This window comes from Pinus tabuliformis, chromosome 7, assembly GCF_031772625.1.
Source record: "Pinus tabuliformis cultivar Carrire ecotype Pingquan chromosome 7, CPIR1, whole genome shotgun sequence".
Lineage (NCBI taxonomy): Eukaryota > Viridiplantae > Streptophyta > Pinopsida > Pinales > Pinaceae > Pinus > Pinus tabuliformis.
The window spans coordinates 234,393,747-234,408,660 of NC_142293.1; the positions used below are offsets into that span (position 1 = coordinate 234,393,747).

At 35.2% G+C, this 14,914-nt stretch overlaps 1 pseudogene; it reads right to left on the bottom strand.

Annotated features, from left to right (window-relative positions):
* Nucleotides 1-310: 310 nt before the first annotated feature.
* LOC149246715 (polyadenylate-binding protein 2 pseudogene) lies at nt 311-3,527 on the bottom strand (annotated as a pseudogene).
* Between the last annotated feature and the right edge of the window lie 11,387 nt (nt 3,528-14,914).

Consider the following 14,914-nt stretch of genomic DNA (forward strand, 5'->3'; position numbering starts at 1 on the left):
CAAACCAAAAATATTCCATAGTTATGGATTGCTACACAAGCAAGAAGTCAAAATTGGAACCCACTCATCCCCAATGCATGTAAACATGTGATACAAGACTAAAGAGAAAAATTTAACCAAAAAATCGCTGCTAAAAATATTCACTTTAATTGTTAAGAGTCTTTATTTTAACTCAAAGAAATAAACCCAAGGGCCAACTTAATATAATGTATAAATATCAATTTCTAAGACTAAAATGCATAATTAATGAGACCAAACATATATATATTACAATCAAAATATAATTAAACACTAAAGAGTAGTAATGTAACTATGGTGGAGGTGGTGGACTGCCATGTCCATAACTTCCATGATTGGACATGGGGACATCAAACATTGGTTGGTTTAGTCCATAACTTCTTCCACGAGAAAAATTCGGTGGTATCATGTCAATTGGGTGAGAGAATATAGGACGTTCAGGAGCTGGTACCATCCCCATCCCAATTGGATTATATGATATAGGACCTTTGGGATTGCACATGGGGACATGGGCACGAGTTGTTGGTTCCATGTCAATTGGATTAGGCAACTCGGAGAAATGAGACTCTAGCTTTTTTCTTCTCTCCTCTTTTTGTTGGGAGAAATGAGACTGTAGCTTTTCTCTTCTCTCCTCCTTTTGTTGGGAGAAATGAGACTGTAGCTTTGCTCCTCTCTCGTCTTTTTGTTGAGCCAAAGCAACATAAAGAGATAATATAGGACATTCGGGATTGCACATGGGGACATGGGCAAAAGCTGTCGGTTCCATGCCAATTGGATTAGGCAACTGGGAGAAATGAGAGTGTAGTTTTTCTCTTCTCTCCTCTTTTTGTTGAGAGAAGTGAGACTGTAGCTTTGCTCTTCTCTCGTCTTTTTGTTGAGCCAAAGCAACATAAAGAGGCCTGCCCAGGACAACTTTCTTATTCATTTCTACCAAAGCTCGGGATGCATGATCAGGTGATGAAAATGAGACAAATCCTGAACCTTTACTATGTCCATGAAAATCCCTCATTATCTTGCATGAAGTGATTGTGCCATAAATAGAAAACAGTTCTCTCAACTTGTTATCATCTATGCTATCATCCAAATGTTTTAAATAAAGATTTGTTCCAGATTGTTGTCTCAATTCAGATTTCTTCAGTGCTTTTCCGACGTACCATTCTTTGCCATCAATTTTCACAACAAACAAAAAACTTTTGGATTGAAATTTCAAATTTGAAATGGTCTATGTCTAAACACAAACACACACATAAGTTTCATATTCACAACTAATCCATAGTGGAGTTACCAGTCTTGTATGGCAGAATTTGGGTCATGTAATTTAAACCAAAAATATTCCATAGTAATGGATTGGTACACAAACAAGAAGTCAAAATTGGAACCCACTCATCCCCAAAGCATGTAAACATGTAATGCAAGACTAAAGAAAAAAATTTAACAAAAAAATCGCTGCTAAAAAATCTTCACTTTAATTGTTAAGAGTCTTTATTTTAACTCAAAGAAATAAATCCAAGGGCCAACTTAATATAATGTATAAATATCAATTTCTAAGACTAAAATGAGACCAAACACATATATATCACAATCAAAATATAACTAACCACTAAAGAGTAGTAATGTAACTATGATGGAGAAGGTGGTCGGCCATGTCCATAACTTCCACGATTGGACATGGGGACATCAAACATTGGTTGGTTTAGTCCATAACTTCTTCCATGAGAAAAAGTAGGTGGTATCATGTCAATTGGGTGAGATAATATAGGACGTTCAGGAGGTGGTACTGTCCCAAATGGATGATATAATATAGGACGTTGAGGAGTTGGTACCATGCCAATTGGATGAGATAATGTATGATCTTTGGGAGTTGGTACTATACCAATTGGATGATATGATGTAGGACCTTTGGGATTGCACATGGGGACATTGGCACGAGCTGTTGGTTCCATGTCAATTGGATCAGGCAACTCGGAGAAATGAGACCATAGCTTTTCTCTTCTCTCCTCTTTTTGTTGGGAGAAATGACACTGCAACTTTGCTCCTATCTCGTCTTTTTGTTGAGCCAAAGCAGCATAAAGAGATAATATAGGACATTCGGGATTGCACATGGGGACAGGGGCAAAAGCTGACGGTTCCATGCCAATTGGATTAGGCAACTGGGAGAAATGAGAGTGTAGTTTTTCTCTTCTCTCCTCTTTTTGTTGAGAGAAGTGAGACTGTAGCTTTGCTCTTCTCTCGTCTTTTTGTTGAGCCAAAGCAACATAAAGAGGCCTGCCCAGGACAACTTTCTTATTCATTTCTACCAAAGCTCGGGATGCATGATCAGGTGATGAAAATGAGACAAATCCTGAACCTTTACTATGTCCATGAAAATCCCTCATTATCTTGCATGAAGTGATTGTGCCATAAATAGAAAACAGTTCTCTCAACTTGTTATCATCTATGCTATCATCCAAATGTTTTAAATAAAGATTTGTTCCAGATTGTTGTCTCAATTCAGATTTCTTCAGTGCTTTTCCGACGTACCATTCTTTGCCATCAATTTTCTTGCCATTTAAACTCTCAACGCACTTTGCTGCATCATCGACATTCTCAAAATTGACAAATCCAAAACACTTTGACTTCCCTGCTGCATCTCTCATCACTACCGCACTGATAATTGTTCCATACTCATCAAAGTATTTCCTTAAATCTTCATCATTCATGGACTCTGATAAATTGTTCACAAAAACATTTTTAAACTTGCCTTTTCCATTTGTTTGTTGCTCCGGCTCTGGCTCTAGCTCTGGTTCCTTTTTCATTTGTTCTCTATCCTTCTTTTTGGCCAGCTTCGTTTGTTCTCTCTCTTCCTTTTTCATAAATGGGCCAACATAAATGTGTCTGTCGTTTATCAACGCACCATTCATACATTTAATTGCATTTTGCGCTGCTTCGTCTTGCTCAAAATGCACAAATCCATATCCTTTGGATTGCCCTGATGCATCTGTTGCAATCTTAGAAGAGAGAATGGGTCCGAACACACAGAATTTGTGATAGAGGGTTTTATTGTCTACTGCTTTGTGAAGATTTTTAATAAATATGTTTGCGGATCCACACTTGCGGATGCTGGGGTCACGGTGTGAGTACATTATCCGAATAGGCTTTCCATTAAGGGGTGTAAAATTCAAGCTGCGTAAAGCCTCGCTGGCATTTTCAGCGGTGCTGTAATTGACATAGCCGTATCCCAGAGAAGTCTTGGTCATGGCATCTCTGCAGATGCGAACACTGACCACGGGGCCAACCTGCTGGAACAGTTCCTGAATCTGGGCGTCGCTAACATTGGGCTCCAGATCCCCCACATACAGAGATTTGGGCCGTACTGATTCATTCGCTTTCTCGCTGCCCCCATTAGTAATAACTTCCTTACTGTTACTGCCATTATTAATAACTTGATGATTCTCTCGCCCATTATTAATAACTTCACTGCCATTAACAACTGCGTGTTGTTCTACGGGTTGGACTTTAACAACTGCCATTTCTGCGAGTCTCACGGTAGAAAATCGATTCAATCGAAATAAACCCACCACTGATGTTTTGATCTTTTGGTTCTTGGTCGCAGATATATCGATTTTGCAATGTAATCAACTCCTTCCTTCGCACAACCTGTGAGAGTGCGGCACCGATTCAATTCGTAGTGGTGATATACAACTCAATCGTGAGAGTGCAGCACCAATTCAATCATAGTGGTGATATATACATATTTAAATGGGGTGGACGGAGCTTTATTTCCAACTCTTGGGTTTTTCTTCATGTGTCGGCCGTGTAACTCTTGGGTTTTTCTTCCTGAGTCGGCTAGCTGGCATTTGAATTGGAAATTTGAATTGTATTTCTAGCTATATTATTTTCGCAATATAGTTGGAAATCTGAATAAAAATTGTATTTTGGCCCTCTCACTGGAAAACTGAATAAAAATTGTATTTTCCCAAATTCAATAAAAGTAAAAATTTGAGTTAAATTAATTAATATAGTCTTTAATTGAAGCACAGGGTAGAAATTGCAAATTATAGTGTTTAATTGAAGCACATGGCAGATATTGCAAATTATAGTCTTTAATTGAAGCACATGGCACAGATTGCAAATTATAGTCTTTAATTGAAGCACAGGGTAGAGATTGCAAATTATAGTCTATTTATAACACGGAAAATGACAACCATTTTACTTAATTTCTACAAATAAAACATGGTAAAAAACAAAAAAATTTATATTACAGAATTTGAAACAAAGGTAAATTTTATATTTAAAAAAATCTAAAACACAGAGTAAAAAACATAACATAAATTTCTATATTACAGAATTTGAAACAAAAGTAAATTCTATATTTAAAAACATTTAAAAAAGTCTAAAACACACTTTTGGCATATAGACAAATCTTCGCTAATAATGATGATTAGTGTTGTAGGTGAACCATTACTGTTATGGAATTCAAATAGAGATTCTTTTCTATAGTTTATAATAAAAAATTATTTTGTTAATATTTTTTCTATATTATAGAGATTCGTTAAATGAAGTTGAAGTTTTAAATCTGTTTAGAAAATCTGATTAGTATCAAATTTTTATATAATTATTCAAACTTTAATATGATATTTCCTTGTATTTAGGCCTTGATTTATTAGTTGATAATTTAGCTTTCATCTATTAAACTCAGGGCCATTTGAAATCTTGAACTAATGCATGCATTCTCTTTTCAGAAATGAGGATCTTTTTTACATTTTCAAAAACTTAAATTTACCAGTATTTGGAGATCACTTAAGCCTATTTTTAATATTTAGTATTCCATCTTTTACATAGGATTTAGTTTTGAGTTTTCATTCTTAGATTTTATTTTACATGTTTTCTGTAATTTGTCCATCATTTGTTTCTGATCATCCTAAATAGGAAGAGTTGTAACATCTTACACAAGAGAGGTCATTGTTGGAGATAAGTAAACATGACTATTCCCCTTAAAAAAGATTTAATAAGATTTGAATATAATGATGGTTCTTTTCAATTTTTAAAATTTTGAAAAATTAAGTGTCTATATGATGCATACTCTTGAATTTCTTCTTCAGATCAATTTTTTCCCGTATCCAATTCGAATTCAAACTAGAATTCTAATTTGCTCCGTGAAATAACAAAGATTAAATAGTTTCTTACTTTATATGATTTAATAAAAGATATAGATTAAAGAGTTTGTTACTTTATATCAGGTCCGTTTTCAACTCATTGCAATTCACGTCTCACATTTGTGAAATTGCAAATTTATTTTAGTATTTTTCCCTTTACACGTGGGTAACCTACATGTTTGTGGTGGAATAGAATTATTGATAAATTCCATGCATCTGAGTGACGAGTATGAGTTTGAGTATGAATTGTGGAGAAATGAGACTTTTTCCCTTTACTCGTGGGTAACCTACATGATTGAGGTGGAATGGAATTGGAATTATTGAGAAACTTCATGCATGTGAGTGAGGAGTATATATTATTTATCTTGCAAAAAGGCCCTCAATTGTTATCTATGTGAGAGTTAATGTGTAATATTCCAAGCAATAAAAATCTAAAGAGATTTGGAACACTATAATATTTAGTTTATGTTGCCAACACATTTGGCTATGAGCTTCCGTCAACCATCAAGCAATGGGAAATTCCTTTGGTCCCATCATTTTTTTCACTTGATATTTTTCCCTCATTGTAATATCAGTGCCAAGGGTGGGATTTGTGCACCTGTTGGGATTTGGCCTGGGAAAGTATTAGTGAGGTAATTTTGTAATTTATTTGGCTCTTAAGGAAGTTAATTTTAATATTGTAGTTATTATGGAGCTATTTGGAATGTTGATTGGCGTAGAGCTCGAAAAGGATAGCATGTTAATCCATATTATTCAATCACCTCCTCCATTTTCAAATTGGTGATACGGGTTGTTGGTATGGTTGTGTGATGTTAGATTTTCTAGCATCAAACAAGTGTTCTAGTCTTGGTTTGTGTACAAGAGGCTAACGAACCTAACATCTCCAAAACCCATAAAAGGTTTCGCGAGATATGTGAAACACCTTAATTAAATTAATTAGCCATCATTTAAATTTTTCCTATGTCTAACTTAAAAAAAACAAAAAATTAATAGGAATTAATTAAGGAAAGTCAAGAATGCTATAGAGAGTCACACAGATCGGGTCTAAGACAATATTAGCCATCAACGTGGATCTAATCATGGTAATTGAAGCTCCAATGAGATATTATAAGAGAAAATCAATGGGATGCATATATAAACTTTGAGACACAAAGGGAGTGAGTTCCTTGGCAGATCGAGTTATTTAATTGCAGAGATTCAACAAGGAATTGAGTTTGAGCTAGAGAAGGAGAGCATCAATAATTGAGGGAGAAACAACAGAAAGTTTCGAAGAACTGTCCAGTGCTATAGAGTCAGCATAAGGAAGACTGAAATATTTTGCAAGGAAATTCATTTAGGTGGTGCAAGTTAGGCAGTCCAGTTGGACGAATTTTTTTGGAAGGGTTTAAATGAGTTGTCAGAGGTCAAAAAGACATTCCCAACGGTAGAGAAAAGTTTTCTAGAGGCAAGAGAAGGCTAGGTGGCCCAGTTTGGGACAGTTCAATTGGTCGTACAAACTATGTGTTGAAAAATGCAACAAAAATTTCTTAATTTGATTTTTCCTTCGTCAAAATGAGAAAATTCGAAATTCCACATGAACAAACACCTTGGAGTAGTTAACTGAAGTAAAATGGAACTTGTCACTCATTTAACTCAGTTAATTTGAGTTAGGGGCATGAAGTTCAGTTGTATGTAGTGATTCTTGAAGTTTAGGAGCCTAGGTTGAGTTAATTTTAGTTGTAATCAGTTAAACTAGTTCTAACAGTTAATAGAACTAGTTGGTGCTCAATTAAGTAGTGGGACATCAATCCAACTCAGAGATCATCTAGCTAACTGATCAATCAACTAATAATTAGCTCATGCATGCAAAGAATATGAGTTTCCCAACCGTGGTCGAGTTTCTAAGGAAATGTACAATTAATTATATACTAGATTGAGTCTATAGTTATTATATTGCTCAAGTGATCAACCCAGAGGAATTGTGCAAGAAAATGGGGGGAAATTACTAAAGAATAGGAGATTATTTCCTCAGGAAATGTGCAAGGAAATAGGGGCTCAAGAAGAGGCAAAAATTTACTAAGTCTAGGTCAGAGCCTATCAATGAGAAGTGAGATAGGTCATTCACTTCTAGTTTGAGCTCAGATCGAGCAAGCAATTGTAATACATCTTTATTCATCAGATTAATGCAAGCAGATAAAGGGGTTTTTAACAGATTGTAATCTCGTGGAAAATTTTTGTTCATGTGTGTTGTTTCTTATTGCATGTCTGTTATTGATTTCTAAATTATGAATTGAATTCCACAGATCAATAGTGTAGGGTTTTGTCTTGTGATTTAGATTAAAATTTCATGAATAGTTACAATTCTACACCATAATTTCTACATGGTATCATAGGCAGGTTTCACATTAGAACAAGTATTCAACCTATGTACTATGTGTTGGATGCATGTTAGTGGTTTTCTAGTTTCCCTAAGTGTTGTGGACAAGTGGCAGACTTGTCACAACAAGTGGGTTGTATTTTGATACCCTAATGATTGACTTTTTGAGTAGCAAAGAGCAGTCAAGTGGGCTGGTTTTGCTGCCCTAGTTCACTATTTTGGTGTTTGACAAATTAGAGATAAGAGGGCTCGTTGCAGAAGTCATAGATTAGTCAAAGAGTAACTGTATGTGGGCAGATATGAAATCCCTTAGAAGAGTGATAATAGCAGTTGATATGTCACAAAGATAGGGCAGATCTAGAAGGTTGAGCACTATTCACAAACATAGTTGTGAACAATGAATTTTGTATGCATTATGCAACAACTTCAAGACCTCAAGTACAATGCACATGAAATGAAGTCGTGGATTGTTTGGAGGGAGAGTTATGTTGCCCTAGTTCAAGGAAGATCTAGAAGATGTTGTGTGCAAACTTCTTAATTGATTTAGAAGGTTTCTAGTGGGAAGTTTCATGCACCAATGTTTAGTGACAAACAAAGGAGTTGTGATCATTGATATTGGTAGATTGACTAGCAGTGATATTTCCCACTGGGAGATCGATACTCATAGGGAGTCTAGTTTCAGAGGGAGTAGCCCTATGGAAGCTAGTACTTCAGGATCTAGGAAGATCAGACAATTTATTGCAGTAGTTGCAACAATATTATGGAAGCAACAATAGAGCAGTAGAAGTAGTATGAGTAGATCATATTTTTCCATGCATGCAGTTATACCTCCAGGTGTTAGGTGGGGCGATGTGAAGCCCTATTCCTAGAATTGCAAAAATTTGGGTAGGGTCCATTGAGGCATTCTCCTCATGGATCATTACCTTGCTACGGGGGCAGATAGTATTTAGTAGAAGGAGGATTAGTGTCAATCATATACTGAGGAGTGCAGAGGAGTGTTTCCAGTAGAACATGAGGCTTAGTAGGACAGTAAAAAACGACACAGTTTTCTCAGTAGATAGTTGCAAATTGATTCAATATTTTTTTTAATGCTTCTCAATTGTAGATGTTGCAGTAGCAGCAACAACACTGAGAGTTGTTGCATGCAGTACATTCCACAGGTGCATGATAGGGGTGGTTAATAATCCGTTTCTTTCTGAGAGGGAGTGTTTAAAAATGAAGCAATAAATTCTTAATTTGATTTTTCATTAGTGAAATTGAGGAAATCCGAAATTCCACACCAGCAGACAACTTGGAGTAGTTAACTGAAGTGAAATGGCACTTGTCACTCAATTAACTTAGTTAATTCGAGTTAGGGGCATGAAGTTCAGTTGTATGTAATGATTCCTAAAATTTAGGAGCCTAGGTTGAGTTAATTCCAGTTGTAATTAATTAACCTAGTTCTAACTGTTAATAGAACTAGTTGGTGGTCAATTAATTAGTGGGACATCAGTCCAACTCAGAGATCATCTAGTTAACTGATCAATCAACTAATATTTAGCTCATGCATGCAAAGAATATGAGTTTCCCATCTTTGGTAGAGTTTCCAAGGGAATGTACAATTAATTATATACTAGATTGAGTGTATAGTTATTATATTGGCCAAGTGATCAACCCAGAGGAATTGCTCAAGCAAATAGGTAGAAATTCCTAAAGAATAGGAGCTTATTTCCTCAGGAAATGTGCAAGGAAATATCGACTTAAGCAGAGGCAAAAATTGACTAAGTCTGTGTTAGAGATTTTTAGTGAGAAGAGATATAGGTTATTTAATTGTAGGTTGAGCTCATATCGAGCAAGCAATTGTAATACATCTCTACTCATCAGATTAATGCAAGCAGGCAAAGCGGTTTTTAACAGATTGTTTTCCCCTGGAAAAATATTGTGCATGTGTGTGGTTTCTTATTGCATGTATATGATTGATGTTCTAAATTGTGAATTGAATTCTACAGATCATTAGAGTAGGGATGTGTCTTGTGATTTAGATTATAATTTCATGAGAAGTTAGAATTCTACACCATAATTTCTACATGGTATCAGAGCCAGGCTTCACATTAGAATAAGTATTCAACCTATGTAATATGTGTTGGATTCATGTTAGTGGTTGTCTAGTTTCCCTAAGTGTTTTGTACAAGTGACAAACTTGTCACAACAAGTGGGTTGTATTTTGATACCCTAAGGATTGACTTTTCAGGCAGTGAAGATCAGTCAAGAGGGATAGTTTTGCTGCCCTAGTTCACTATTTTGGTGTTTAACAAATTAGAGATCATAGGGCTCGTTGTAGAAGTCGTAGATTAGTGAAGGAGTGACTCTATGTGGGTAGATCTAAAAGCCCTATGAAGAGTGACAATAGCAGTTGATATGTCATAGAGATAGGGTAGATCTAGACCATTGATTACTATTCACATACATAGTTGTGAATAGTGACGTTTGTATGCAATATGCAACAAATTGAAGACCTCAAATATAGTGCGCATGAAAGTAGTCATGGAGCTTTAGGAGGCATAGTTATGTATCCCTAGTTCAAGGCAGATCTAGAAGACCCTATGTGCATACTTCTTAATGGAGCTCGAAGGTTTCTAGTGGGTAGTTCAATGAGCCAATGTTCATTGACACAAAAAGTAGTTGTGATCATTGATATTGGTATATTGAGGAGCAATTATATTTCCCACAAGGAGATCGATACTCAAAGGGAGTCTAGTTTCAGAGGGAGTAGCCCTATAGAACCTAGTACTTCAAGATATGGGGAGATCAGACTAATTATTGCAGTAGTTGAAGCAGAGTGTGGAAGCAACAATATAGTAGTAGAAGTAGTATGAGTAGATCATATTTTTCCATGCATGCAACTGTACCTCCAGGTGTGAGGTGGGGCGATGTGAATCCATATTCCCAGAATTGCAGAAATTTGGGTAGGGTCCATTGAGGAATTCTCCTCATGGATCATTACCTTGCTACAAAGGTCCAAAGACTTTAGTAGCAGGTGGATCAGTGTCATTACCTTGCTACAAAGGTCCAAAGACTTTAGTAGCAGGTTAATAATCCATTTCTTGTTGTGTGGGAGTGTTTAAAAATGCAGCAAGAAATTCCTAATTTGATTTTGTCTTAGTCAAATTGAGGAAATTCGAAAATCCACATCAGTAGACAGCTTGGAGTAGCTGACTGAACTGACATGGCACTTTTCACTCAATTAAGTCATTTAATTCGAGTTAGATGCATGAAGTTCAATTGTATGTAGTGTTTCCTATATTTTAGGATCCTAGGTTGAGTTAATTTCAGTTGTAATCAGTTAAACTAGTTCTAATTGTTAGTAGAGTTAGTTGGTGGTCAATTAATTAGTGGGACATCATTCCAACTAAGAGATCATCTAGTTAATTGATCAATAAACTAATAATTAGCTCATGCATGCAAAGAATACGAGTTTCCCATCTGTGGTGGAGTTTGCAAGGAAGTGTACAATTAATTATATACTAGATTGAGTGTATAATTATTGTATTGGTCAGGTGATTAACATAGAGGAATTGCACAAGAAAATAGGGGGAAATTGCTAAATAATAGAAACCTATTTCCTAAGGAATTACACACGGAAATAGGGGCTCAAGTAGGGACAAAATTTGACTAATTCCGGGTTAGATATTCTTAGTGAGAAGAGAGATAGGTTAATATTGTTACTGTTGTTACTCCAGGATTTTCAGTATGTGCAGAGCCCTCTTTTTATTCATAATCATTTTTAACTTCAATATGGGAGGGAGGCTCGTCCTCTACTTGTTTTGTGATTAATGGTGGGTTTTGTGGGTGAAGTATCTTTCTAAACCTATGTTGTACACCATTCCATGTAAGAGGACTAGTACAAATTCATTGATGTACAACTAAAATTTCATATAGTAATGAGTTTAAGAGCTCACAGGATATTTAAAAAGAAATTATGATTAAATAATCAATGGAGATTATACTTATGATTCAACTCATGCATAATGAATGAAATTTGTTATTACCTCATGACATAATAATATGTCAGTCATAGAATGCACTAACATGGTCAAGTGTGATTATTATATTTTACCAAGCATAACATATGCAGTGGTGAGATTTATCCATCTCATTTATGTTCAATGCCCTCTATGACTCCCTATGGGTGACATTTATCATTGGAATTTAGGTTTGATATGCAATATGGCTCCCTATGGTTCAACAACAACTCACAACAAAACTTTGTTCTCTCTACATCTTATAATAGTTGCGTGTGGGCACTACCTCTGAGTATGAATGAAGACATAAGAAGGAAGACCACACGTAAATACTAAAGGACATGAAAAGAAAGAGTATAAAGCTCCTATTTGATAAAAGCTATGAATATAGGTAGTTTCTAGAATGCATGGAAAATACTTTGTGCCTTTGGCGAAGGGGGCATGTCTTATTATTCTTACACATTAATAATTGTCCTAACTATTATATGAATATTATTATTTAATGCATAGTGATTACTACATTATAACCCTAGTTGTAATATACTATTGCTTTTAATCTTGTAAAGTTAATTGTTGAAAACAAATTCTTAATAAAAACAAAATTGAGCACACAAATTTACATGAATACTTTCCCCAAGAACCCAGAAATGGGAATTCTAGAATATTTTTAATTATATTGTTCTTTACAATATTACAATATAATATGTATAGATCATACCACCCATAAAGCCAAATCTATTAACTTTATATTAGGATAAAACTTCAATTCCTGAACCAATATTACAAAACCATGGGTTGAACCATCATGAGCCACAAAACCATTAAAAGCTAAAATCATGTTTGGAAAATTGCCAAAACCAAACACAAAAAAGCACTGAAAAATTACAAGCATTCCTAGAGCGAGGAATGTGCATAGTTAGCTCTAGGAACACACATGTGATTTTTTGAATTCGTCCATTTTATCATGTAGAATTAAAAATAAATTAATTTAGCAATAGATCATTTAAATATAAGAAAATAAATAAAATATTTTACGTAATCAAATAATTGAGATATTTTTTCTTTAGAAAAGAGAACAAATTAAACAAAAAAAAAAACTTTCCTAATACCAAAAATTCCTAGAAACATAAACATTTTAGAAATAATGTTCTCTAGTAAACAATAAATTTCCCTAAACATAAATTTCCAACAAAACAAACAACTTTTGGATTGAAATTTCAAATATAAAATAGTCATGTCTAAACACACACACACACATACTCACATGTTTAATATTCACAACTAATCCATAGTGGATTTTCCAGTCTCGTATGGTGGAAGCTGGGTTATGTAACTCAAATAAAAAATATTTCATACTAATGGATTGTTACATAATCAAGAAGTCAAAATTAGAATCTACTCATCCCCAAAGCATGTAAACATGTGATGCAAGACTAAAAAGAAGGATTTAACAAAACATCACCGCTAAAAGGTCTTCACTTTAATTGTTAAGTCTTCACTTTATCTCAAAAAAATAAATCCAAGACCCCCACCTAGTATAATGTATAAATATCAATTTCTAAGACTAAAATGCATAATTAATGAGACTAAACGTATATATATTATAATCAAAATATAATTAAACACTAAAGAGTGGCAATGTAACTATGATGCAAGTGGTCCTCGGCCATTAAAAATCCATTGGTTTAGTCCATAAGTTCCACAGTTGGACAAGGGGATATGGGGAAAGTGGGTGGTACCATGCCAAGTGGATGATATAATATAGGACATTCTCGAGCTAGTACCATGCCAATTGGATGAGATAATATATGACCTATCGGAGCTGGTACTATACCAAATGAATGATATGTTGTAGAACCTTCGGGATTGTACATGGGGACATGGGCACAAGCTGTTGGTTTCATGCGAATTGGATTAGGAAACTAGGAGAAATGAGACTGTAGATTTTCTCTTCTCTCCTCTTTTTGTTGTGAGAAAAGAGACTGTAGCTTTGCTCTTCTCTCTTTTTTTAGAGCCAAAGGAACGTAAAGAGGTCCATCAAGGAAAAATTTCTTATCCGTTTCTACCAAAGCTTGGGATGCATCATTGGAGATGAAAGTGAGACAAATCCTGAACCTTTACTGTTTTTAGATTGTGTATGTTCATTCAAGAGACATCAACCATGAAGTGGCATAGGTCTGACATCCATAGTGGAATTTCCCATCCCCAGAGAGATTTGCAAGCATCCAACCAAATCCGAGATTCCTAGCTTTGACATGTCGTCTTCAGTATTGTTAAATTCTGGGTGAATATGCTGAAACAATATATTTTGAAAAGATATTTTAAGGTAATCAATGCTCTTGATCCAACTCTGTAAATGAGGATGGGAGATAAAAGACAATCCCAACACATGATTGTTTAATGCTTGTGAGTCCCCATAGATCTGTAGGCTTGGTATGTCCAGGAATATGGCAAACCATAATAACCCCAAGAGTGCTATGGTTTCAAATCTCATATTAGTGCTCATCCCTCCAGACCAATGGATCTTATATTGTTGATCTTGATTGTTTTGAATCTAGACACCACATCCACATGATCCACCCTTTTCTGCACCATCAAAATACCCAACAGGGAAGGATATACATGGAGTAGATATTGTATGTATGATTTCATTATTCATTGCATTACTATGCATCAAGGGCCTCAACCATGATACAATATTGTTGATAATATGTTCAAAATTGAGTGTGTTATCTTAAAAAATAATGGGGTTCCTAACCTTCCATATTTCCCAAAATATCACTAGGGGAATAGCCATATTTGTTATGGGTCTTTGGCTCCACCATAACAAGCAATCATTTATAGTGCCATAGATCCTAGACCATACCTGTTTAGCGATTGGGTAGGTCAATAGGATGTGTAGAATTTTTTGTCATTATTTTGCATAGGACACATAGCCCAAGTCCATTTATGCCTCTTTTCTGCAAATTTTCCCAATTCAGATTCTTGTTTTTCCATGCCAACCATGTATATAGTATAATCTTATATGGGACCTGTACCTTCTAGAATCTATTGAAGCATCATGTACTCTGGATGTTGTGTTTGTTGCTACAGTTGTATAAGTATGTGTCAACCACATATATAGGTCCCCTATGTATGTGTCTGTCCCAGGCCATCTGATCTCCTTCTCAGCTTTGCAAATGCCTGGTCTATATAGCACATCGATCAATCTATCCCAACTCCTAGCTGCTTCTTGATGAAATCTAATCTCCCCCGCTCTTTTCCAAATTGGGGTGATTCCATCTTAAGATTTGATCACTTGTGCAAGGTAGAAATTGCCCCTAGAACTTAGACTGTTAGTTAATTTCTTAGAGTAATGTAAATCAATATTGGCGCCCAAAATATGATATACCAATAATGATCTC